This window comes from Crinia signifera, chromosome 3, assembly GCF_055691185.1.
Source record: "Crinia signifera chromosome 3, ASM5569118v1, whole genome shotgun sequence".
Classification (NCBI taxonomy): Eukaryota; Metazoa; Chordata; class Amphibia; order Anura; family Myobatrachidae; genus Crinia; species Crinia signifera.
In genome coordinates this window covers 63,991,286-64,016,511 of record NC_139219.1, presented here as the reverse complement: position 1 = coordinate 64,016,511, position 25,226 = coordinate 63,991,286, and the positions used below count along the sequence as shown (strand labels likewise).

Below are 25,226 nucleotides of genomic sequence, written 5' to 3'. Positions count from 1 at the left end.
ACTGACTTTATGCAAGTCTTCTTAAAGGTGCCCGTTTCTGTAGGATGCCCACTAAATGCATATAACTTATTATTAAAATAAGTGCTATACTAGGAAAAGTTTAATATGAACGATTAGCTTATGTTATAGTTAAGTGGTACCATGTATGGTATTGTCTTAGTAACATTCTAGTAAACATAGATGGTACTTATGTAGTATCTGGGCTGCCGATTTCTAAATCGGGTCGGATCGGGAGATCGCATCGCATCGCATGCGACCATGCGATTCGATGCGATGCGATGCGATGCGATGACCCGATTTTTCCATAGGAATCAATGTTAAAATGGACTGAGTCCATTTTAACATGGAATTCAATGGGAAAAATGGGTCCTTTTCATACCCCTACTATCCAAGTGGGCATGGAGTTGGATATAAACCTGTGGCGAGCGTAGCGAGCCACCGAGCCCGAAGCGTGGCGAGCGAAGCGAGCCCCGCGAGGGGACGAATACCGTCCCCTCGCGGGGCTCGCTTCGCTCGCCACGCTTCGGGCTCGGTGGCTCGCTGCGCTCGCCACAGGTTTATATCCAACTCCATGCCCACTTGGATAGTAGGGGTATGAAAAGGACCCATTTTTCCATAGGAATCATTTTAACATTGATTCCTATGGAAAAATCGGGTCATCGCATCCGATATCGGATGCGATGCGATGCGATGCGATGCGATATCGCATCGCATCGCATCTGATTGTATGCCTTAACTTAAGGCATACAATCAAAAAATCGGCAGCCCAGATACTACATAAGTACCACATAGATTTACCTATGACAAACTTAAGTGCAGTATGTGACTGAGCTGTCTTGCTATGTATAGAAAAGGGAGGTTTCCAATTTCAACCTTTTGTCATTCTTATTTTTATTTCTAAACCTTTTGCTACTTTAAATTGAAGTTCAGGTACAACACATCTTGACCCGCAGGTGGTAAATATCGTCATTACACTATTCTTTATGAGTAGGATGACTTTGTACCACTTCTTGTTGTTTTAAGTTCTGCATTGTTGGGATTCTCAGGTGCACAATCTGGAAACAAATCAATACAAGAAAGAAGAGCATATATCATAGGAGTTATTTTTTTCACCAAAAAATACAACTATTTTGGACTTACACTGCCTGCAGGTCTAATGCAAACATTGGCATATTGGGTCATTGTAGAAGTGATTGCCAAGAGATGGGTATGTCATAGTAATAGTATTTTCAGCAACCTATTTAAAAGCAAATATGCCCATTCCTGGTGCAATCATTTACTGATAGCAGGAGTTACATGAAACATTAGGGAGAGTAGACAAGTATGGGCAAGGTACAGGTGTGCATATTCACATCTCCATCTAATTTTAGACAGATTTATTGCACAGGGTATAGGCTACTACAAGCTGGCATTTTTTCCCTGGGGGACAGGACCAAAGCACTGGCCCATGAGCAGCAGAGGCACACATGGGTATGGGCAGGGGCACATATGGTATGGGTAGAGAAACAGATGGGTAGAGGCAAAGGCATACTTGGATAAGGGTGGAGGCACACATGGATAGGGGCTGAGACACTTATAGGTACAGGCATAGACACACATGGCTGAGGCAGAGGCAGAACTGGGTAGTAGCAGAAGTGCATGATGACGTGGGTAGTAGCAGAGTAACACATGAGTAGGGGCAGAGCCGCATATAGGTACAGACATAGGCCAGTATTCAATGAGAAAAATTTGCTGTGATTTCTGGAGAGTTTGTGCTTTTCACGCGGTGGAGAGAGGTTTTTTTTCTCCAAAGGCGAGCCACCCTATTCAATGTGAAATATTCTCCGTCTTTCTAAGTGATTCTCGCCGTCTCTCTCCGTGTAGAAATTCTCCATCTTTTGATGGAGAGCAGGAATGTGAACTTTTAAACTAAAAGGGTGTTTTTTTTAATTTTGGTGTCAAAAAATCAGGTTTTTTTTTCTGTGAAGGGCCATGTTATTTTTATTCATGTGCCTATAGCACATGAATATATATTTAATTTAAAAAAAAAAATATTTTTTTACAATTTTTTTTTTTTTTTTTTTTTACACAGTGCAGCCAGCAGGGGGCCGGAGCGCTCGAGCCGCTCATTAGATATTCATATATTCACTGCACCCGAAGCACGTTCGGGTACAGTGAATACTGGGTCCCCCGCTGGCTATAGGGGGGGCAGCCTGTGCTGCCTGGGTCCCGGGGAGCCCTGCTCCCCTCCCCATATCCCCTGCAGCAGCCAAGAGAGACTTTAATCTCTCTTGGCTGCTACGTCCCCCGGCTCCCTGACAGCTCCCTGCCGCGGACGCTCGTCCGCTGCAGGGGTTAAGACTCGCCGCGAGTGGCGGCGAGTCTTTAACACGTTGAATAGTGGGAGCAGGAGGCTCCGGAACACGGAGAGTGCATGGCGAGAGAAAAAATCTCTCGCCATGCACGGAGAACATTTCTCATTGAATACTGGCCATAGACATGCATGGTTGGGCCAGAGGAACATGGGTAGTAGCATAGGTGCAGTTGGGTACAGACAGAGGGAGTTGTAAACATGGATGGGGCAGATGGAGACACACACAACCAAACCTAGTGATAAAGGTAAAAAACAGACTGACAGTTGGTGGCAGCTACAGGCATGCTAGGTGGGGGCAGGGGGGGCAGGGGGAAGTAGACACTGTTGGTATGACAGAAAACTGTGTAATGGTAGAAAGAGGCAGTTGTGAGCTGTGGGATGAATGCAGTACAGTTAGGACCCAGTGTGGAAGTCACATGCGTTTCTGTATTAATTGAAGTGATTGAGTGCTGCACTTAGAATCATTAATCACAGTATATGGGTTTTGGTCATATGTTATATAATATGATATATTAATGGTTAATAATATGCTTAACTTGTATGTGCATAAAATAAATGTTGATTTAATTATATGATGGGTAATCACAGTTCAAACAAAAAGAAGGAATTTAATGTCTTTCTATAAGAGACTGTGAGTATCACTTTTCAGCAAGAGCAGTGTCACCAGTTTGGGATCCCTATGGAAGGGTATTGGGTCATCTTCAGAGGATTATGTCCCCCCTTGATGATTGATTTGCCTGTAAATTAATTCACAGTGGTTTATAGCATTTAATTTGGCGTCCTGATATTACTTGTCTTTTTTTTGCCACCTCTGACTCTTAGATGCTATATCTGGAGGCTCCTGCTTCCACCGCCTCACCTGTTCATTTGTGTAATCCTTCTTTACGTCTCGAGTCCCTCTGTAAATGCAGTATCGCACCAGAAATTAAGTCCTTGTAGTGGTATATATTCTGCCTGGTGTCGTCACTGTTAGCTGTGCTGTCTCACAGCGCATGATTTGCATGTGCAAGTTTTTGGAAAAATGGTGCGGCATTCATTTCCCAGTGATTTTCCTACTGCACATGCATAACATGCCAAGGACATGGCACGGTTGCACACTCCCCCGCTGCGCTGGGTTGCGCTGCTGCTACTGATGAGCTCTGGTCTCTGAGCAGTGCACTTCCTGGTTTAGTCACATTACACATCCAGGGTGTCCATTAGTGCTCAACGCACAACCTCCCACAAACCCCACTGGCCCCACCCTGTCTGACTATTAGAGGTGAGGCTGAGTTTATCTTTGCCTCTCTTCTAATCTCTGCAATTCCAGGGAGCTTCACAAATTTGGTCAGTTTAACTATAAAATGATTACAATAAACAAAGAAGATCTACCTATCCTTACTGCATGTCCCTGATCTCCACCTCTTTGAAACATTAAAAGTGTGCATTGCAATCTTATTTGAAGTGTACTATGTAAGGTTTTGGAGACAAATCTTTTATAAATGCTCTCTTCAGTGGGAAATGCTTTCAGACATTGAACCCTTTAACAGAACTTGAAAAAATAAGAGAAAGAAATTTAAAGAATGTTTCACAAATGGGTCTCACACATTCTGCATTCTTTAAACTAAATTGTCTTTTGTAGTAAGAATGAGTCATTACACTATATGGCTTCTTAGTCATTTTATTGGTGATATCACAAGTCATTCGATTGAGTTGAATGGAACAATACAGAATAGCAACTTTCTAGCTGTAACTTGGAATGAAAAATTACAGGAAATGTAGGGTTCTACTATTAAGATTGAGATTTACAAATCAATTGTTTTCATATTAATATATCACACTGAATAAGGTATTTAACTTTTTTTGACAAGGAAATGTGGTGTATAGCTTTCTGATACCATTGCTTTACTAGAGCATTCCAAATCTGTTGCTAATGATTTATCTGTTGGAATATGTGTGTACAGGTGGTGGTGGTGGTATGGCAGAGATTATGTACACACCAGCAGATGCCAAGTCAACAAACAGCTTTGTACTTAACCTGTGGGGTGGATTATTTAGAACCAATGTGAATGTACAGTCAGACTCACAGACTTGTTGCATGGGACAGAGCTTGAGCTGAGCATATACTGTAGGTCCCCAACTGGTGACCGTATGTGAGTACAGGATGCAAGTGGTAGCAGCCTATCCAGAGATAATAGTAGGATATATCCATTGCCAGTGTGGCAATCACAGGAGCTAAGTGGCAAGAGCTCTTAAGGTGCCCATACCCGGTACAATATTTCTGTGCATTTTGAACTAGATCGCATCGCACGTGATTTGTATGCGATTTGCGTGCAATGCGATCCGAAGCTAGTTCAAAATGCTGTGTAATGGGATGCCCACGGGAGCGCACAGCGCACGGCACCCTCGCACTGTGTATGGGCACCTTTACACAGAGACAAAAATGGGGGTGATTCTGATTCAATCGCAAAAGCAAATTATCTCCCTAATGGACAAAACCATGTGCACTGCAGGTGGGGCAGATGTTACTTGTGCAGAGAGAGTTAGATTTGGGTGGGGTTTTACTTCAAAGTGAGATCTATATTGCAGTGTAAAAATAAAGCAGCCAGTATTTACCCTACACAGAAACAAAGAAACTCACCCAAATCTAACTCTCTCTGCACATGTTACATCTGCCCCCTGCAGTGCATATGGTTTTGTCCATTTAGAGAGAGAATTAGCTTTTGCAAGTGAACCAGAATCAGGTCCAATGTGCATGTGCAGTAGTAGGGTCAGTAGACATCTTGGATGAAGACCTGAAGCTTACCGAACGGAACTTTAAGCATGGCGTGCTGTATATGCAAAGTGCTCTCCAACCTAAACAGTATCTATTTTAAATGTATGTCCAGATTATAATAGTGTGTCTGCCTCAAGTATTGGTTACCAACATAAACATGTTAATCCTTAAACAAGAACAAGTAAAAAAGAGGTGGCACTCACACGCCCAATTGGAGTCTAAGTCTTATGGAGTTTTCTTGGATCCAGGGATTCGGTAGATCCAGGGTACCTCAAAGACACAAGACAGAAAGGCTCCTCATATGGCACATTAATGTATTTCTACAGATGGCAAGCTTATACCAACAGAGCTTCAAGAGTGAAACCATACCCTTGAATGGCATGATAGTAGAGTTGACAAACAAGTAAGAACCTGCTTACCGCACTTCACAATTTCCTCAAAAACAAAAACAAAAAAAGCCTCTCCACATTGTGTAAAACAAAAAATACTTTTTATTCAAAACATCAAACACATTCTAATAAAATTCTTATTACTGTTGCTTAGTAGTACTGTAGCTTACTAAAATGCAATATGTATAAGGCCCCATACGGATACCCTTAAAATGTACAGTAATTATCCCCTGAAAGTATTATAGGGGTTCTGCAGCAGATATCAAAGATATTTCCTGCACTTTCCCTGTTTCCTATCACAATATTGCACGCATTATCATTAGACGTATCTCTACCCAGTAACAGCCACTGGGGTATGCAGGGCAGCTGAGAGGGGGGGGGGAGCAGGTACTAATTACCCGGGCCCAGGCTTACTGTTGGGGCCCGGCAAGGGCAAGGTCCAACCCCCACCATACCTTTCCACTCTGTACCTCCCAGTCAGCAGCAGCACACACCTACAGCATGCTGAGCCTGCTGTCAGCATAGCACACACTGCTGCTGAGGTGGGGGGGAGGGGGTGAGGGACAACTTTAGACAGTTTTTTTCACCCACCTTAAACATTTCGGGGGCATGGCCTCCTGAGATTAGGCCACGACCCCAAACTTTTACCGGGCCCTGGCATACCTCTCGGCTGCCCTGGGGATATGTGCTGTATTGTGACCACGCATGTGCAGTAAATCTGCAGCATAAATTTATTCAAAAAGTAGATAGATACTGACTGACACATTTTAAATGATCCACAGGTGGTTGACCAAAGCAAAGCTCTGCATTTTATTCCAACCATTCTGCATATTGGTGGTTTTACTAGGTTCATCAGCGATTTCATTTTGTAAATGTGTTACTTTTGATACATTTTGTTGATTTGGGCAATGAGGGCTCCTTATGGATGGCAAGTACATTTGCATTTAGGCTAAAACCCCTAACAATGCAGCTGAATGAAGACTGAGTATAGGTGTAACAACCGGGGTTTGGCTGGTGTCTATGTGGTTGAGAAAGATATCACATGTTCAGTGGCTACGATAATAGACCGTTTCCCTAAGTTGATATTCCCCATACTTTGGGACCATAGGCGAATCTAGAATTATGGTAATGGGTGGTCCCAGATCTAGACAGAAAAGCAGGGAGATCTTTGCGCGGCTTAGCCGTGCGGCAAAAAGGGGGCATGGCCTCATGGGAAGGAGGCGTGGCATCACAAAAAGGGGTGTGGTATTACACTTTAGACCATACACAGTAATGCCCATTACACATTTAAGCAAACTCCGTAATACCCATTACACATAAAGCCACACGTCGTAATGCCAATTACACATAAGGCCACACACTATAATGCCCATTACACATTGTGCCCACATCATGATGCCCATTACATACTACATAACAAACCGTAATGCACATTACATATTTGCCACATAAGTGCTGCTTACCTACGTGCTTATTGCTAGGGGGTTCTTGCTTGATGGCACCATAGTACACATTACACATGATGCCGCACACCATAGTACCCATTACACATGATGCCGCACACCATAGTACCCATTACACATGATGCCGCACACCATAGTACCCATTACACATGATGCTGCACACATAATGTCCCTTACACATGATGCTGCACACATAATGCCCCTTACACATGATGCTGCACACATAATGCCCCTTACACATGATGCTGCACACATAATGCCCCTTACACATGATGCTGCACACCAGTAGCGCACGCAGGGGGGGTTTATGAGTACCCAGAAACCCCCCTCAGGAGCCTTAGGGCCCTAATCTGAAAGCTGAGGGTCCCCTCTTTCCAGAGGTACTAGAATTTTAAAAATCGGCCCTTGGGAACCGGAGATATCTGACTTCAAAACAGTGGTCCCCATCCAAGCCTGTTAATTGCTTTTCCCAGTCAGATATTTCAGGTTCTGTCTGAGGGTATATTCCAAAAGTTGGGACTCTCCTCCTTTGAAGGACAGTAGTAGCTTGTCCCTACTCTTCCCACAACCAGAGCTATCAGCCTTCCAGCAGTTGGTTACTGCTCCAGCTCCACACACCTGGTATGTAGTTTTATATACTCGTTGGCAGATTGCTCTGCCTCCTGAACTCTGATCCCCCTAGTCCCCAATACCATTTGGTAGGTGGGATTCTCTAGATTTTAATTCCATTAAAATCTAAGAAATCTATTTCTGGGAACTGGAGATATCTGCAGTCAAGCAAGCTGTCCTCCCACCAGAAAATTATGAATAATAAGCCCACTCCACTATACACCCCTCCTCTGCATATTAAACATCCTGTACAATCCTGAAAGTTATGTATCAGGGCCCCTTCATTCAGCTCCATGCTCGCTTCTCCCACCCCACCTCCCACCATCTGTGCAGTAAAGGGGTAATTAGTGGAAATACTGATCCAGGCCCTACATGCTGAGCGGTTGATATAATACCCCCTACCACCTGCGGGACATCAAAGCTTCCCCCACCCCTACCGATGGAGGATCGGTAGGGGCCCCAATACATTGCTATGCCAAGGGGTCTACACTGCTGTTGACGCCCCTGTATGTATGTATGTATGTATGTATGTATGTATGTATGTATATATATATATATATATTATTATTATTATCTATATACATTTGGTCTATCTATAATACTTTAACTGACCCAGCATATACTGGGTCACTTAAGTGTCCATCTCCGTGCTTTGCTCTGCCCCTCTGGAAACCCCCTTCTGAAAATCCTGCGTTTTCCCCTGGCACACCATAATGCCCCTTACACATTAAGCCACACATTATGCGTAATGCCCCCACATAATGCAACTTGTAGCGTCCCTTAAGCAATGCCCCCAAAAGTGCCACTTACTGTAAATTTTTATGTGAGCCTTCGCTGCTGCTGCAGGGAGAGATGGAGAGCGGTGCAGCTGCTTCTATGGAGAGAGGAGCAGAGCGCAGCGCAGAGCGCAGAGCACGCTCCCACTCCCCTCCTGGTGTCCCCTCTAGCCGAGTGGACATTTGAAATATTGTGCACGCTGTTGTTGTGCGTGACGTCGGGGGAGCACGCCGGGTGCCCACACCACATGATTAAAGGTGGGGCGGGCTGAGGTGAAAGCGGGGAGAAGAATTGGAGCGGAAGCTGCAGGGGTGACAGTCATTGACAGCTGGGCAGAGAGCAGGGGGCTGCCCGGCTGTATTCAGAGCACTGCAGGTCACGGCTGTTTGAAATAATACCCCTTTCACAACAGAAAATGCAGGGATTTACCCGGGAATATGGTCCCAGGATCATTCAGGGACATTCCCAGGCTGACCCCTTATACACCAGCCTAGTCCCTGCATTTTCTGGTGTGAGGGGAGAGACAACCACTCCCCTCTACCTATCCCCCTTTAACCAACCAGCTATATCTTCGGAACCAACTGACCCATTTACATGAGACCAGCATCATACTGAAGAACTTTTGAGTTGGCTTTGAATGATTGTGGTCCCGTGAAACTGGGCTGTTTGGTTCCATAGAAATCTGCCCTCAAAGAACATAAACAGTCATGAAATTACATTTAAGAAATGAAAAAAAAAAACGGTTTAACCTCAATATCCCTGGAACCAATTAACCCATATGGATCCAGCCTGATATCGATTTGGGTTCGACTGAGATCAATCTCGAGCTTCAGTGATGCCGAAGGGGGAACTGAACTGGGTGGGGGTCGGAATTAGCGGGTCCCATGTTATCCTATAGGGAAAAGGTTCCAGCTTTGCCTGGCCGCATCTCCGGTTCCCAGGGGGCTAGAGACACGGGGCTGGGCTCATTGGAAAGCATGGTCCTGTGCACCCCCGGACCACCCCCTAGATTTGCCTATGTTTGGGACCAATTCAGACCAGATCCTTTGGGTCCGAATTTGGCCCCATGTTTGTGCAAATATGTGCATGCGCAAACACTCCCAGTTTCACACTCGCTGAGCCGTTCACTCAACAAGGGGTGGAATGAGGGTGGGAAGGGGGCGGTAGCACGGAAATGCCCAGCATTTTATGGGCATCCCCATAAAAATGCTGGGCATTCCCCTGCACGCAGGCGTGATGATTCCTGCTTGAGGCGGGTGGCTGACATCACATGACGTTCGCATACGCCCCCTGTTTGGCTGTCTGCGGCTGAAATAAAAGTCAGTTTAGACTGACTTTTATTACTGAAGGGGAGAGAAAACATTCAATGGTGTGCGACCATGTAATGATTTCTCTCCCATTCTGCTGAATGCGAGGAGATGTGTATGCTAGCGATGGAATTCGGGTGCTGTGGGGGGGGGGGGGGGTGGATGTCTGCGTGCCGGTGGGGAGGGGGTGGATATATGCCTGCAAACAGAGGCAGCCTAGCGAAAAGGTCTGAATCAGGCAGCTTGTTCCCTGTAAGTGGTTCAGAGAGGTAGAATAGATTGATGCGTAAATAGCACGAAAAAATTAAAACAGCGGTCTCTGTGGCAGGTTTTCTTTATTTTACCACAAAGAATGCTGGGTAAAAGAAAATTGTTTGGATCACAACACCATGACATGAAAAAATACAAAAAAAACTATATATCTATATCTAGAAATATATATTTATCCATATTGCAGTCGGTATTACAGGCAGCAGCATACAGGCACTCTCAGCATAGCAGAAGCTTGAAAGGTTCCAATGGTCCCTATGATAAAACACCTCTGGTCTATCACTTGGGTCGCTATTCCACCATCAAGAGCAAGGTCTGGATCCTCCACATTACTTTCATAAGTCCAAACTTATGCAGACTCATCCTGTCTGTAGGGTGCAGCTCACTCCAAATAAGGGCTTACCCCAGCCCAAGAAGTGGAATTCATGTGGAAAAAAGAGCCAGAAGGAGCGCACAATGGCCCTTATTCTAGTTGATTCGGACAGATGCCTATTTCGGACAGAAACCGAGTGTTCTTAGCCCCGCCTACCGTACAGATCGCTCACACCATCCGAATGCGGTAAGACGCTGAGCAAACGGACCGCGAGTGGATGTTTCATGTGAACACCTCCTCCATCTGTGGGAACCTCCCCCATCCTCCGATGGTTGCCGACCATCGAATGATGGGCCGAGCGGTCAGGCAGCACCAAGTGCTCCAGACCACTCGGACATTTTTCTGTATGAAAGCAGGGATATGGGCGGGCAGCTGACATCCGGCTATGTCAGCTGTCCGCCCCCCACACGCGCATTACCATACGTACGCCCATGAAACGCAGGGCGTACGCATATGGTAATGAGCCCAAACATCCATTCACGCCCCTCTCCACCCCCTGCTCGGATGGCTCCGACCGATCATTTTCTACACGGAACTCACACCGCGTTCGGCTGTGCGAGGCGTTCACACATGCGCAGAAATGCCTCTGCACATGTGCAAACACCAAACATCGGCTGTCCGACCGCACACGCAGCCGTCCGACTCAATCAAAATAAGGGCCAATGAGCAGTAGTTCAACAAAATCAGTAACATTTTGTTGAACTACTACTTATTGTGCGCTCCTTCTGCCTCTTTTGTCCATATATATATATATATATATATATATATATATATATATATATATATATATATGAAATATGCATTGCCGATCATTTTAAAATTTGACTCATTGAAAAGACAGAACTTAAACAGACAAGTTTAACAGCTATTGTCACACTCAAGGGTAGGATTTCTTGTGTTCACAGAACACTATTGATCACAGTTCTACAAAACTGTTTGTTTTCCAGGACATAGCTTAATTGGCAATGCTCAGTTTACTTGAGACATCTTTTATTGAACATGTCTTTAACGAAAGGAATAGATCTGTCTACTTTATATGTAAAGTATATCTACGCTGACACGAAACACAGAATAAATTAAAAAATACCGCTTTTGAACAAAGTATAAATAAAAATCAGAAAAGTAAACATTCAGAGCCACATAATAACAGAACCATTGTACTAACACAAATATATGCAGGTGTATGGTATTTAACCATTCAGCCGTGCACAGCCACCGTTCCTGACAATACTGTTACGTGGTTCTGTCATTTTGGTGGGTAACTAGTAAAATTAGTAAATAGAGAATATTGTCAACTTCAGGAATGTAGGTTATAATTATCATGATCTTGACATTAATATGTTGCTGAGAAATAGCTCTATTTTAGACTTTACATTTACTATCCCTTTAAACTGAGATACTTATGAATTACACAGGTTCTGTGGCTGGCTGACTTCAAGTCTGCAATTTGCCTCATGTGTAATTCATAAGTGTCCCGGTATGGCAGCAGCCTTCCCAGACTTAGTGCATCCCAGCACACAGCAATATTTCTGGCCTTCAGCAAGCCTGGGCCGACTAATAAGTACACAATTACCCCCATGCCCACCTACCTTTCAGCATCTTTGACTGGGACTTTATTGTATTAAAAAAAAAAATAAGAATTACCCAGAATGCTATGCATTGTATGCAATCATTATGTCTACAATAACAATGCCAACATTTGCAAAAGTTGACAACACAGTGTTGACAATTATGTTGTTATTGTTAAAATATCTACAGTGCTGGCTGAAGTTCATATAACAGGGGAGATGTACAGTAGCAAACCTTCAAGATAGATAAAGTGGAGAAGATGCCCATAGCAAAAATAATGGTCTTGTTGTCATATAGCAGTGAATAAAATGGCAGCTAGCAAGCTGGGGGACCAGTCACCTAGAAATGTCCCTTCATGTGGAGGAAGCTGGGGGACCAGTCACCTAGAAATGTCCCTTCATGTGGAGGAAGCTGGGGGACCAGTCACCTAGAAATGTCCCTTCATGTGGAGGAAGCTGGGGGCCCAGTCACCTAGAAATGTCCCTTCATGTGGAGATCTTCTTTATATTGAAGCTCAATTCCCACCCCAGCTCAATTCCCAGAGGCTGTAATCAATTAGAAGCCTACTTACAGCTGTGCCTGTGGGGGGGTGATGCAAAAGTGCAGGAGATGGATGATACCAGTGTGGAGCTTTACTGAGAAGGAGAGCCCAAGACCACCACTTATATAAGCACAGACGAGTACCCCTTTACGGTTTGGGCAATGGACTAGACCCTATTACTTACCATGCAATTCCTGGAACATGGTAGATAACTATATGACCTTAGTGCAAGGGAGCCATGTCTTAAAGATGGTCCAATAATGCATCTCAGCCACATAGCTGCCCATTCTGGAGTTATATGGGGAGGTCCTACTCTCCCCTAAAGCGCCAGTCTCATTTACCCACATGTATTCTTAAGGCACCAAGCAACATCATAAATGTTCTAGATTCCTCTGCAAGTTCTAGATTCCTCCGCATATTCTAGTTAAAGATGTAAGTACAGTATAATTAAACTTCTGCCTAAAACAGTTATGCGGCTACTTTGTCAGTGTATACAAAAAATGTAATCAATTTAACCAATATCACCAGAGTGATTGTCATTTAAGTAAACTGCCTATTTTTTTAGGTCACAAAACCACAATTGCCGTTTCAATCCACTATTTTTAATATATGCAGATTGATATGTGGATTAAGGGGCATACACATGGGGCAATGTGTGCTTAGCAATCTGTGCTGAGCGATGTAGGCTAGGCGACTTCCCTTGAACTTCCTAGATCGCCCATACACACATTGTCATGTATGATAAGGGATTTGTACTGACCAGTGGTGCATATTCTAGGCAAGGGTGTAACTTCATTCCAGTTGCCCAGAGGCAAAGTTCGGTGGGTCCCATCTCACAGTCCAGCAGCAGCGCCAGGTGGACCGTCATTTCCTGCAGCAATACCAGCCAGGAGCAGTCCTGCCTACTACAGCTGACCTCAGTTTGAAGAGCAGTGGTCACGCTTGGATCCAGCTGTGAAGCACACAGATGCTGCTGTAGATGCAGGTGTCCCTCCAGAGCCAGGAGCCCGGATGCAGATAACTCCATTGCCTCTAGGAGTTATGCCCCTGTTGCTAGGTGATCTATCTTCAATTTGCCTGCATGTGCTGAAGATCTGAGCTTGGACCACATGCCGCCATCGCTGTGGGGTGTACACACAGAGTGATTTGTTCTTAATTTCTAAGCGATCTTGACAAAATAGGCAAAAATCACCCCGTGTCTATGTCCCTTTACTCTTTGATAACTTGATTGGTTTAAATATTGCCCAAAAACATGCATTTTACCTGGCGGTTTGAGGAAAAAGCGCCTTCTGATACATCCCACCCAAGTGTGTTTTTGAATCAGCTATTTTTGCCAGTGAATTAAATACTAGAAGAATAAAGATTTGACATTTCCTGTAGATATAAGCTCTGTTTCCCCAGAAAATATGTTATTAATGAATAGAAAAGAAAAGTCTATATACATTTAACCTTGCAAGGTTTGATGAACTAACAATAAAGCGTTTTAAGGTTTGATGTTTATTATATCATTCTAGTTAAATATTCCTTATCCTTCATTGACTTATAATTATGGAAGCTGAAGGCTTAATTAAAACCAAAGCATCATCTAAATTCTCAGGGCAATGAATGCACTGTAAATGTTTGCGTTAGTGTCAAGTTTAATTTCACTTTGGCGTAACTGTCTGCTCGGGTATATTTAGTGAGAATGAAGAGCGAATGGCTTTGCATAGAAATCACTCTCTTTGACTCATGCAAAATGTTTTGAAATCAGTAGCATAGGTAACAAGCTGTAAGTGCCATTCAGTCTGTTTCATATCCCGTTAATGAACCTTTTCCAGTAGCACTTCAAATATATAATGATGGTAAGATGCATAAAGTACGTAAGCAACTTTGTTTGTATTTCCTATATTTTGTATGGCTATTGATTCTATCTTAGCTGGTCTCTACCTTTTTCTTATATTTTTAGAAGTGCTGCAGGTTTTGTCAAAACAGCTAGGGATGAATATATATATATATATATATATATATATATATCACCCCACTGACGAAGTCCTTGATGAAACACGTAGGGGCGTGGCCTAACCGATTCAACCAGGAGCAGGAGCTGTGTGACGGACGGCGCACCATTGACGGGAGACGCGACACAAGCGGGACGGCTATGCCGAGGGTATGTGAGTGCTGTGCACAGCCCCAGTTCTTGTTCCAGTACTGCCAGTGTGGAGATTGTTTTATGCCATGTGGTTTATAGTCCTCCACTGATGAATTTTATGGTACGCATGTCGTACACTTCTGATTTTTACTTATTCAATTTTACTGAATGATATTGCACTATTGGGCCCCCCTTTTCTTATGTTTGTTGTAGATTGGTCTTGGTGACCCCGCGGGAATCGGGGTAAAACAAGGGAGCAGCGGTCCACAAAAAAATGGACAAGTGCTTGGTCAAAACTAAGAGAATACTAAAGTGATTAACAGAGACTCTGTAGTAATTAACAACAGGTGTCAATTCCATTTGTGTGTGGATATATATATATATATATAATCAATAGTGGAAGTGGGTCAGTATATGGTGGTATGTAATTCCACCACTTCTCATACAGCTGACTGTAAAGAGCATTCACTTTCATTCTTCATACTTCTCTTTGTAAGTTTCCACCTACTATGGGCAATTGTAGTTTATAAATAAAGGGAGGCAAGGACGCTTTTAGGGGGCTTCCCAGTTGCCCAGAACCTCCCCACCATCTTGAATCGCCATCTTACATCTACCAGCACCTGTGTGGATGCAGCATAGTAGTGGTTACAAAACTTTCTTCAATCACTCTGGAGCAGGGGTGGTCCTCGAGATCTACGGTCCATGTTTTCTAAATCTCTTAGCTGGTGCACAGCTGTAGTCAGTACTAACTGTCACATGACCCAAATCACCAAGCTGGTGCACAGCTGTAGTCATTACTAACTGTCACATGACCCAAATCACCTAGCTGGTGCACAGCTGTAGTCATTACTAACTGTCACATGACCCAAATCACCTAGCTGGTGCACAGCTGTAGTCATTACTAACTTTCACATTTTCAAACATGCTGCATTCATTCATACTATAGAGCCACAGGTTTGGCCACATCTGTCCTAAAGTAGCTTTAGCCAAGTTTCTCATTAAGAAAGTCTGAAATATTATTAAATGAATTAAATTGTGCTTACATTTTCCTTAGGGTCAGTTACATGGTGGTGGACAAGGTGGCTGTTCTGTTTGGACACATTCACTTCCTGCACCACCAACCAGTGGCACTGTGCAAATACCTTGTGGCACCTCAAGGTACCGCAGTAACCAGTTTGGGAACAACTACATTATATTCCATACATTTTTAAAGTTTTTTTTATTTTTATTAAAAATAGACATAGAAAAAAAGGACAACAGTCAATTGTGAGAGTCCTAGTAAAAATAAATATATAAACTCATGCATACATGTATACATACATACATACATACATACATACATACATACATACATACATACATACATACATACCTGTACACAAATAAATAAAATAAAGAGTGTTAAAAGAACAAAAATATTATGAAATTAGATAAACTCACCATCGGGTATCCCCCTGGCCCACCCCGACAGTTGATACACCTAAATACAAACTTAACTCTAAACCTTATATAACTTAACTTAAAATAAAGACACGACACAAAGTGCTGGCGTTTCAAAAAGAATGTCAAATTTATTTTGAGAATTAACTAAGACTATGAATGGTGGCGGCACTAAAGAACGGTCACTATAGGAAAGGTGGGGTTAAAGATCACTAAGCATACATACAACGCTGGGTGACCACTCTCCCTGGTCAGCCACCAGGCCTGGTGGTGACGGCCATTCCCCGGACAGAAGCATGGCCCATGACAATCGATGTCGAGGGAGAGTGCACCCCACTACCTACACACACACAGAGTTCTTAAAGAATGACCGTTCTTTACCGCTGCCGAAGAGGAAGAGAAATAGGGAAGGGTGGGTGGGGCTTCTTGAACAGAGGGTGATCACTCTAAACTCGTGATCATTCCTACCCTGTCTAAACCCTCCCCCTGCTCTGAAAGGCCTTGTGCCCATCCTCATTACAATAGCATGTGACCAACAGCAGTGTACCCTGGGAGAACCCTCAGTGGTTTATGTCACCTCAGGCTTATTCAGCCTTCTGTGTTTCTTTAGATTAGATTGTAAAAATTCAATCTGAAGTTATACCTTAAAGACTTTTATTTTACTAAATACTAGCCCTGTCTTTGGTGTATTATGCTCTTATGCTCAAGGCATAGTACAGCACCTACATTATGACATGCCATGCTTGTTAAATAGGCTTCTCTCTAAAAGCATTTGGAAACACTCTTCGGTAGTTGCTCTGCTTTCCCCTGGGCTGCAGGGCAGAGATATAGGGGGTTCATTTACTAAGAGGGGAGTTCTATTGAAGATGGGATGTTGCCCGTAGAAACAAATCAGATTCTAGTTCTTATTTTGTTTAGCCTCTTGTAGAACATAATAGCCAGAATCTGATTGTTTACTATGGGCAACATCCCATCTTCAATAGAACTCCCATATAGTTAATTCCCCCCATAGAGTTTAACAGTGACATTCATTTTACCAGTTAAATAGTGTGGCGAGCGCAGCGAGCCCCTCGAGAGGACGCAGATTACTTTACATGTATTCCGTGCCAAGCGCAGCGAGCCCCACAACGGGATGCGGAATACATGTAAAGTAATCGGCGGCCCCTCGCGGGGCCCGCTGTGCTCGCCATGCTTTGGGCTCGGTGGCTCGCTGCGCTTGCCACACTATTTAAAATCAACTCCATGCGTAGTGGATAGTGAGATTATGAACAGGTACAAAATCGCATCAAATCGCATCCGGTCGCGTCGCATCGCATGTGATGTAATCCCATGCAATCACATAAGATTTATCTGCCACCGTGAAACTAAACAAGTTCCATTTTTTGTGTGACTGTTGGTTCAATGTACACAAACTTTCCAAAGTTTACACTTTATAAATAGTCCAAAATCCAAAATTTGCTTTCTAAAGCCCAAACGCATTAAAATATTGTATAAAACTACTCTCAGGCTGTGTGTGTGTGTAAGTTGTATATGAAATATAAATGCATTGATCTCATCTAGAAGAAATCTTATATCTTAATACTTCTGGGCCACAAGCATTTTGTCCTCCCCCAATTCAAAAATATACTCTTTGGTTATTTGGCGCCCAAAAAAATAACCGTATGTGTGTGTGTGTGTGTGTGTGTGTGTGTTTGTTTGCATGCATGTGTGTGTATAAGAGAGAGACTAGTTCCTCAATGTGGTCAGGTTATTGGTTTGTTTCAAAGTGCATTCCATTTGTGTGATGTTTTATTCAATTTTGTTTGTTTTTGTTTTGTTGTTGTTTTTTGCTTTTTTGTTTTGTTTTACTGGATATAAAACAGCCTATGCAGTTTTATAACACAAAAGTAATGTTACTGGATTGCCCAGAAGTTAGGTTTTATGAGAATAGTTGTATCTTCCTTATAACTGTATCGTTATTCTATTATATTGTCAATGGGACAAGTCATAGTCAATTCCTCTTTTCTTGTTATATTGCTGTGCAAGACACATTTAGTAGATCACTACGGATAAACAGGTGCTTTCTACTATCATGGCACGTGAGGTCATTCCTTAACACAGCAAACAAACAATAGGAGTCATTTTCCTTTTCAAACCTTACTTTGACCACCCAGCAGGAAGAAACCAGTACGAGATGTTTTTCGTTTTTGTTTTTTTTCAAACAGTGAGAACTCAGCGTTTAAGCCGCGTACTCAATGCAGGTGTGCTCCTTGACTGCAAATGTTTCATCTGAGCTTGGTGAGCTATTAATTTTCTGCATTGTTGAAGTACGTTGCCTATTACCAACATAAAACTGTTCAAACTAACTCAGGCATCTACTATAGAACTGCACGTGTCTCTGTCCTGCCAAAATCAACAGCAAGCTGGTACACAAAGGAGAAACATGTACATCAAAAGCAGGAAAGATTTACATATGGTTTTGACCTTTAAGCATCCCTTTAATATCGCTTTGCCTCTCTTTGTGGTATTCATATTTCTAGTATTATTTATTCAAAGTATTGTTTATTAGCCCTAGTTATTGTGTGCAGGATTATTATTTTATGGTTCACATAAAGGCATGTCCCACTTAATAGTTCATCCAGATTTATTTGCACTGGATGTTTCTTCTGTATAAGTGTAAGTGAAAGATTAGCACGGACGCTATTTCATAATGCCAAAGAATTTATGATTTTTAGATTGTGTTTATTTACTTTTTAGACTCACATGCCTTTTATGCATACATATGCATTTTTCATTAAGACACTTTTTTTCAATAGTTCTTTTTTATTAATTGCAAATAAATAAATCTGTTTAAAAAAAAAAGAAAAGGAGGTGTTAATCAGTTGTTTCAGTCCGTTTCAATGAAATTCCAATTAGACGAGGGAGGTGGGGTTTAAATATACTGTATAATATAAGGAGAGATTATAAGGCGACGTATTAAGGCCTTACTTAACTATACAACTGCAGCTGTGCTCTTATCTGGCCAGAGGAAAAAGGAACGGAAAACAATAGGAGCTAAGAAGCCCAAGTTGATGCATGGGAAAGCTATTGGGCGGCCATTGTAACTGCCCTTCTGCTGAGCAAATAGTTCAAACTGTTCATTCCCATCTCCCATTCTCTCCGCTGTACATTGTTTGTGCCTCTGCATTTCATTCTGCAAGGAAGATTGCTCCCTGGGCCTATAAGCAAACAGTCCAGAGAAGAGACGACTATCCTGCTCTTTTCCCTTGAGATCATGCATTTTTATTTCAGCTCCAAGCTGTCAGAGGACTGGAGAGTTGATGTCGATGGCGTGAATTAATTGTTCTAAGCTGGGGTATGCGAAATGTGTCACCAAATGTCCAGAAAATAATTGTCAATAATGTTTCCTTCCAATCTGTTCGTTTACCAAGTACAATGTTTTAGTACCGCAGCACCCACCAGGCTGCCAATTTAAATGAGAATTGCTCATGACAAATTAGGCGTAGTTGGCAGTAATATAGCCAGTTACAAGGTGCCAAGTATATAAAAGGGAGATTCAGCAAAATGAATAACATAACAGAGAAAATGGCAGCAGGCTGGTCATAGAGTACAAGCTGAAATTCAGGCCCATTGTTTATTGTTACCCAACCATTTCCTCATTTAGAATACACAGGAACATAATGGTGGATACGGGGTTTGAATTTTATCAGACATTTAATTTATAAAGACTAAAGCAATGTAACAATAAAGAAAAACAACTGAAACATCGTTGAGACTAAATATAGTAAGTACTTACACAGAGAAGCACTTTAACGGATCTATATGTTAATGTTTTCATATATTGGAAAAAAAATAAGAAATGTCATCCTGTATTTACAATTGCTGAACAGCTGAGTTTGACCACAGACATAACTCCATCCCAGTTGCCGGGAGGCAAGATAGAGTTTGGTGCCAAACCTCCCCAAATGTTAAAGAAAAAAAGGAAAACCAATATGGTGCATTTGTGTGTCTTAGCATATGCACGTGCATCACATCTCACAGTACAGCAGCAGTGGTAGGTGGACCCTTGCTTGCTGCAGCGCATTGAGAGTGGTACTGGTGCTGCTGTACATGCTGGTGCCCCTTCAGGACTTGGAGCCCTGATGCTGGTGCCTCCATTGCCTCTGGAAGTTAAGGCCCCCATACACTATGCGATTTTGGGACGATTTCATACGATTTCGGCACTTTGTGCCGATAATCGGATGAAATCGGCCCAAAATCGTAGGTATGTGACATTTGATCCGATCCGATGCGCGGTCCCGTGCGCATCGGACCGGATCAGGGAGGTCGGACGGTCTGTACATACGATCACGTCCGACCTCCCTGTATGCATATGCCTGCCACCTGACAGGCATATGCATACAGACACCGGGGGAGTAGTGGGGGCGGGCAGCGGCAGCGGTGGTGGGGGCAGCCAGCGGCGGTAGTGGGGGCGGGCAGCGGCGGCGGGGACGGGCGGCGTTTGCGGTGAGCGCAGTGTACTTACACATAGCAGCAGCGGCGGGGACGGGACGCGCAGTGGCGGCTATTATATTTTTAAAATACTTGTCAAATGACCAGCTGCTCTCTGATTGGCTGAGAGCTCTCCGGCCAATCAGAGAGCGGACGGTCATTTGACAAGTATTTTAAAAATATAATAGCCGCCACTGCGCGTCCCGTCCCCGCCGCTGCTTCTATGTGTAAGTACACTGCTCTCACCGCAAACGCCGCCCGTCGCCGCTGCCCGCCCCCACTACCGCCGCTGGCCGCCCCCACCACCGCTGCCCGTCCCCACTACTGCCGCTGCCCGCCCCCACTACTGCTCACCGACCTGCAGCTCCCCGGGTTTTTTTTTACATGGGATAAATCGCATGCGATTTATCCCATGTAAAAATGGCACATCAAGTGCCAAATTGTATGTGAGCCTCCCGGGGAGCTGCCGGGCGGCTCGCAGGTAAATTGGGTCCGACTTGTCCCTAGGACAAGTCGGCCTAATGTATGGGGGCCTTTACACCCCTGGTTAGAACTATTGTTCTCTGTTATCAGTCATTTCAAACTGAGTTAGAATGACTATATTAGCCTTAGAAGCTGGATTTAGGTTGTTTAGGTAGTACGTGGATTTTACCAGTAGTGCAGATGCTGTTGTCATATTCTTTTTATATTTATTGAATCAGTGCTGGACAAGGACATGAAGGGCCCACCTGAAAAATGCAACGGTAAGGACCTATGTATGCTTAGGAGAGTGGCCAGCCACCACAGAGGTTTGCCTAACAATTATATATATATATATATATATATATATAATCCACAGACGTGCCGCACTCCAGCCAGTTTCCAAAATGCTTTATTGCAAACAACGATGACACAGCATGTGGGTCCCGGGCAACTCGCCCCAGCAGCACGCCACATTTACTGACAGGCCCGCCGCCTGCTGCCCGCCGCCCGGCTCCCAGCTCCGAGTTCATTACCCGGCAGCCGCGGCGGCACATTGTGACTGCACAGTGTGCACAGTCACATACAGCCTGTCATGCTTCCTACTTGCCGCCGACGTTGGGACTCGGCCCCAACCGCGGCTGACGTCACGCCGCTGACAACTCCCGAAGAGCAGCGAGACTGTTGCATGCTGCGATGTAAGAGAGCTGCTGCCACTGCCAGACCCGGTCCCCGGCCTTCAGCAGAGGTACCCAAAAGTTGATTAAAAGTGACCGGGGCGGGGTGGGGGGGGGGGTGCGTTCCCACTGCCCACCAATGTCTTTATTTTATTTATACAACTGTGTATGTTTTGTATGTATCTATGCAGTGTGTGTGTGTGTGTGTGTGTGTGTTATGTATGCTGTGTATGTATGTATGAAGTGTGTGTGTGTGTGTTATGTATGCTGTGCATGCATGTATGTATGAAGTGTGTGTGTGTGTGTGTGTGTGTCTATGTATGTTCTGTGTGTGTGTGGGTACTGTATTTATGTATGCACAGTGTGTTTATATATATATATATATATATATATATATATAATGCAGAGTTGGGCGATAAATTAGGGGAGGGAGGGGGGGCCCGGACTAGAAATCAGTCCCGGGCTCCACAATTTCTAGTGGCAGCCCTGCATGTGTATATCAAAGACTGCTAGTGCATGAATGATAATGTACCAGATTAATGACAGCAATGCACTGTAAATAATACACCATAGTTTTGTGCAGTATAAGGTAACATGTGTATATAAGGTATAATTTGAATGCACAGTCTGGAACCTGATTCCTAGAGGAGGGATGGACCCTCATGCAATGGGGCCACCAGGGGGCCAGACTGCCAACAATTCTCAGGTTAATCACTGAAACTAATATTATCTGTTCTCCAGTTTATTTTTGTATTAGAGTTTTACAGACTTCAAGTCAGTTACCCCCTAACTATTTCTGCTTCCATTGAATACAAGATGTTCTGTCTAAATAATGTATTATTTATGGTAACATATTGTTCTACTTGGCTGCAGGGCTGCCATCAGAAAATGTTGCCTGGAATTGAAAAAAAGGTGGATAGAGGGGTTGATCATTGGTGCATAAAAACATACCCCCAACATCTCCAACTCAAAAACCAGTACAGGGGGTGTGGCCATAGATAGAGGGGTATGGCCATGGGTAAAGGGGGTGTGGCCATGACCCTTTTACTATCAACTAATGTATCCCAATTTTAAAATAAAGATAACACTGCGATGGCTGTCCCTACCTCTAACAGTCCGAAACTTTGGCCACTGTTAGTCCCCTCTGCCGGGTAGGGTTCTCCATGCTGTGGCACCAGTGGTTTCACGCAGCCCATTCTTTAATCCCTGCAGCGGCGGGCGATTGTGCTGTAGCGACTGGTTGCGGCGTAGCGGAGGTGTGGGCCAATCTACAGTCAGTCACTGGCACTGCTGATTGGCCGCACACAGCATGCCAGGACTTGTAGTCTCCCCACAGCTACAGTCTATCCCTGAGCAGGGGGCAGCAGGCCAACCCCTTCCCCCCCACTATGCACCCTGGGAGATGTAGTCCTGGCCGAGAGCTCCACAATGCTCACTGGGATTCAACTGAGTAAACTACAACTCCCAGAGACCCTCATTCAGCCGTAGCTTGTAGCCGGTACAGACCGTTAAAAAACAGTACTGTACCTGCTAAATAGGTACAGTTGGAGAGTATGTAAAAAAGGCCTCCCTGAGGCAATGGCAGACAGAAAGAGGAAGATATGCGAGGGGAGAGAGTGACAGAGGCAGAGGGTAAGAAGGAGTTGATGTCAGGGAGAGGATTAAGAGGAGAAGAAGAAGGTGACTTGAATAGGCAGAGGTTCACAAAGAGAAGCAGAGGGTCACAGGGGGAGACAGAAAGTGACTAGGAGTGGGTGATAGCAAGAAATATAGAGGGAGAGGATGACAGGCTGAGGGTGACGGGGAGTGGGTGACAAGAATAATACTTTGTACAATTACTTACTTGGACCCACAGTAGTACTGCAGCATGAACACACAGCTAAGGGCAGCTGCAGAACTTCCTTGGAAAGCAGACAGGCAGTCACTGGGCTTGCAGAGGTAAGAAGTGCAGGGGACTCAGGGGCAGATTTATTAAGCTTGGAGAAGAGATAAACTGGAGATAAAGCGGAGAAAAGGTAAAAGGAGATAAAGCACCAGCCAATCAACTGTGTTTGAAAAAGACAGTTGGGAGTTGTTTGGCTGGTGCTTTATCTCCTTTTACCTTTTCTCCGGTTTATCTCCAGTTTATCTCTTCTCCAAGCTTAATAAATCTGCCCCTCAGGGAGACATGAGTGGAGGGAGAAAGTTTGGTTGGCTAGGGGTTCTCCTCTCCTCCAGGAGCACATATTTTTCTCCTTGGCCTGGACACCAGCTGGCAGCTCTCTTCCAATAGTCATTGGTGCCCAAGCATCTCAGTTACATGGAGGCAGAAAGTAGAGAAGCTCATAGGACAAAGTAGCCCCTCCTCCCCCTCTGCTTTCAACAGCAACAGGATCAGACTTCAGGATCCGAATGGCAGTGCAGGGGGCGTTCCTATACATGACCGCTACCTGTTGGTCTGCTAGCTACATCCCTTGCTGCCTGGAGCTGTCCACAATGCTGCCATCCTCGCCCCCTTCTGTTCTGACCCAGGATTCAAGTCCCCACTCCACTCATCCTCAATGGTGTATTTTACATTGTACACAATTGTCACCCTCACCAGCTATGATGGTCTCCAATGAAAGTCTGGCTATAAAAGCAGATCTTTCCTTGTTAATTAATAATCATTAATATTGCAACTCAGCTTCATTTATGATTCTTTTGAACCCCAAGGGGTATATTTACTAAAGTGTGGGTTTATAGAAGTGGAAATGTAGCATAGCAACCAATTGTATTGTATTTATCTTTTAACTAGTACCTTCCGGAAGATGAAAGTTAGAATCTGATATGATGATATGATACCTCTTTTCTTCTATAAACCTGCACTTTAGTAAATATGTCCCCTGGAGACCACCCTGGAGTACATTACAACTGATCAGTAATCTTTTCTCTGTGAATCCTGACTTTCTTTCTTCTATAGGTTGTCAATAAGCAGAATTTAACTGAAAAGCCACTATTCCACATATGATATACAGTATCTCAATGGCTGGGACCTTAAATAATGTCCCCCCCGGGTGTGGCATTACCCTGATGGCTGTTTGAGCCTGGTCCTGGTTTCCAAAATACGGGTGACCCCTACTCCTTTTGTCCCCGGTATTTTGGGAACCAGGATCGGCCCAAGAGCCCGGTGCTGGTTTTTTGAATATAGGGGAACCTTATTTATTTTTTTCCCCTGGTATTTGAGAAACTCAGAGAGCCCGGGGCTGGCCAAGCAAGCAATTTGCATACGATGTGCATACAATTTGCATGCAATTTGCATGTGATGCAATTTAGCACACCCCCACTATCCACGTCGGCGTGGAGTTGATTTAATAAAGTGTGGCGAGCGGCTGGATAACTTGACGTGATGGGACGCAGAATACACGTCAAGTAATCCAGCTGCGCTCGCGTCGGGCTCATTTTCCATGTACGTTCGCCACACTTCGCGCATGGTGGCTGTAAGACAGTGGCAGGGAAAGTCATAGACGGCAGGTACTTTTCCCCTAGAATCCTGTCTTATGGCATATAGACTGCAGGCTATTTCAATCTGTGTGGTAAGCTCCGGCTTACAAAGGGTGTTCTGTCCTGGGCTGGTAATCAGGAGAACACCTGATTCTTTAAAAAGGAGTCAGCCCTCTCCTTAGAGCTCTCT

General features: G+C 44.1%; 1 long non-coding RNA gene across 1 annotated transcript; it reads right to left on the bottom strand.

Annotated features, from left to right (window-relative positions):
• Positions 1 to 895: 895 nt before the first annotated feature.
• LOC146062501 (uncharacterized) lies at positions 896 to 22,951 on the bottom strand. Its single transcript, XR_014471359.1, has 3 exons — positions 22,684 to 22,951; positions 5,309 to 5,375; positions 896 to 1,055 (listed from the first exon to the last, which is right to left on the bottom strand). It is a non-coding gene; the product is annotated as an uncharacterized LOC146062501 (long non-coding RNA).
• Between the last annotated feature and the right edge of the window lie 2,275 nt (positions 22,952 to 25,226).